The 2,670-nt window shown below is 43.0% G+C and overlaps 1 protein-coding gene across 4 annotated transcripts in view; it reads left to right on the top strand.

Annotated features, from left to right (window-relative positions):
• The first annotated feature begins 390 nt into the window (after nt 1-390).
• sulf1 (sulfatase 1) overlaps nt 391-2,670 on the top strand; it is a 35,532-nt gene continuing 33,252 nt past the window's right edge. Inside the window, exon 1 of one of the 4 annotated variants that reach the window (XM_035653616.1) lies at nt 391-813. The gene's annotated coding sequence lies outside the window, so the exon portion shown is untranslated. The remainder of the gene's footprint in view (nt 814-2,670) is intronic. The other 3 variants (XM_035653609.1, XM_035653622.1, XM_035653629.1) reach the window with 3 other exon arrangements.

The following is a 2,670-nucleotide window of genomic DNA, read 5'->3' as shown; positions in this document are numbered from 1 at the left end:
TGTAACAGTTAAGTGCCAATAGCATTCCCACCACGGACCCCATACAGAATTTTATTGCTTTTTTTAAAAGTTTGATTCTTTAGACCACATACTATGTGGCTGCAGGGATAGGGGTTGAGAGGGAAGGGGTCAGGGACAGAAGGTGAAGTATTTGTGTGTGTGTGTGTGTGTGTGTGTGTATAGTAGTGCATGCATGCTTGGCGTTTCAGTCAGTTTTGTGTGAGAATTGTTAAGTAATATTACAACCAAGGTTTATCATCTTGTTCTTATCTATCTCTGCTTTTTGCCACTTAAACATTCTCTCTCTCTCTCTCTCCTCCCATTCCTTCTCTTTCCACTCCTCTCACTCTCCCTGTCCCTTCCTCCTACTCTGCCTCTCAGGTTACGATGACTGGGGGTTTTCTTGCTTCCATCTCGTAGAGAGCGTGTGTGTGTGTATGTGTGTGAGTGACTGCGTGTGTGTGTCTCCCTCAGCGCTGAGCTGTGTCCTTGTCCCTGCCTCCTGGCAGCAAGGAGCCACCCAGCAGCCGGTCTGTGATTGGGCAGGGGAGTGGGGTTCTTGACACAGCGCGGTGCTGACTGCTCCGGGACGTGTTTCAACAGATGGTCGAGGTTAGAGAGTGTCATCACATCGGAGAGAGGATTAGAGGAGAGAGGTTGTCTTCCAGGAGCTGTGTGGTCCCCCTGCTCTTCAACCCAAAATCCCAGCAATCCCCCCTCTATGAGCGAAGGGAGACCCGGTGAAGAAACGCGAGAAGAAAACACAGAGAGGAATCCTAGCCTTGCCTCTTACTCTGCTCTCCTGCCTTTAAGGTACTTAGTTTCTCACTGTCTTTTTTTTTTTGTCTGTTTGATGTTTTCTTCTGTTTTCTGCTGTTTTCCACCCTTTCTCTGCTGTTTTTGCACTGTCTGTGCCTGTTAGTTTGTTTAGTTGCCAGCAAATGTCTGATGCAGGATACAGTCAGGAGTCCACAAGTGCAGTAAATCTGTGTTGCCTGTACAGCAGCTCTGTGTGTGCTGGACTTCATAGCTTTCCCCATGAATGACAGGAATTCCCTCCGTCGCAAATTCCTCCGTCTCAAGGGATTAGAAGGCAGCACATTCCATTAATGTCATTCCCCCCCCCAATCCATAAGCACCCATCTGGTAATTTCTACTTTTTCTGAATGCAGGATATTTGAAAGTGAAAGGAAGCTACTGGCGATTTAAAAAAGCTAGCTGTCACTTAAAAAGTATGTTGCATAATAAGTCAGTGGAGGCATCCTATCAAAAATTCAGTTTGTATTCTGTTTATTCTGTATGTCCTTAATGTGTAATTTTCTTTTTTTAATCCTAAAAACTTTATTGAAGATAAATTGTTTTCTTTCTAACTGTCAATTCGTAAAATAGGAAACTAACGCGCAATATTTCTACATTCTCAAAACTTAGTGTGGCATTTAACATTCCCTCACTTCAGCCCAGATAAGTTTTTTCATAAATGTTATTCAGAGTGCACCTCTGGCAGATCGTGTCAGTATCCGCTAAATGGATGAGCTGCTGAAGAGCGCTTTCCGGACAAACTGTCAGAGCTAAGTAGAGAGGTAGAGACTCAGAGAATCTACACCTCACTTCAGCTATTTAACTCAAGTCAAGTGAGAAGGGAAACTTGCCAGTGGAGTGGGAATATGATGTATAGTATTTATACCTAGCTCCAGGCACTGTGTGTGTATACGTGTGTGTGTGTGTATGAGGTGTTTGCAAATGGAGATTGTGCAGCTGTGAAAGGCTGTGTGGACAGCAGCCGGGCTGAGAAGAGAGGAGTTTGTATGGGTGAAAGCTGCTGTTGTATGAGTTTGTGTTTACCTTGGTAAACCAGCCGTAGCTACACTTCCTGCTTGTTATTTGAAGTATTTAACACAACCACCAATAGGTTGTGATGACTGCTGCTTTAAGGCCAGTGGAGACATTTTTACAAAATGTCACTGTTTGATCAATTAGGGAAACAGAGCTTTCCTAAAAGGTACTGAGTAAAGTCTGAATTGTGATGTTTCTCTCTGGTTAATACAGAAAAACACATCCACATCTACTTATAATATCACATCTGGATGGTCTAAAAATCTAAATGCTGTAGTTGAATACATTTTAGTTCTCTATTTTAAGGACCATGTAAGTAACTTAGGATACTGTTCTTTATTGAATATTGAATCAATGTGTTTACCTACTGTAGCAGTAAAAGACCATATCTTTTCTAAGCTGGTTTCCCTGAATTGCAAAATTATGCTGTGGTACTCTTTAAAGCCAATTGCTTCTACTAGAAACTGGCTTAAGTTTCAATACATTGGCAATGCCAGTTTGTGTTACTGAATGTGAAAGTAGTAGTCACAAGACTGATCCATAAATCTTCCCTTCACGTCAGTTTCGCCCAGCAGCATTGAGATTAAATTTCTTATTGCCCTACCCAGATCATTGCAAAGCAGCTTTGGGACATTTAAAAATGCAGCGCTGAGTGCCAGCTCAGAAAAGAAGGGAGATCCTTTAAACAGTTTAGCTTCACTGTGCTACAAACAAGAGCAAGAGCAGCTGCTGCAAATAATTAGGTTCTGGGGGGTAGACGTTTGCCAAGACAAACGTTGTTCCAGTAGCAGCTCTGCCATCACTCGACTCTACTGTGGTGTGCGTGTGTGTGCGTGC

Source organism: Morone saxatilis, unplaced genomic scaffold (genome assembly GCF_004916995.1).
Source record: "Morone saxatilis isolate NCDOM2014 unplaced genomic scaffold, NCSU_SB_2.0 Contig0, whole genome shotgun sequence".
In the NCBI taxonomy this organism is placed as follows: domain Eukaryota; kingdom Metazoa; phylum Chordata; class Actinopteri; family Moronidae; genus Morone; species Morone saxatilis.
Note: the sequence above shows the minus strand (reverse complement) of the source record. Positions and strands in the feature narration are given on the sequence as shown.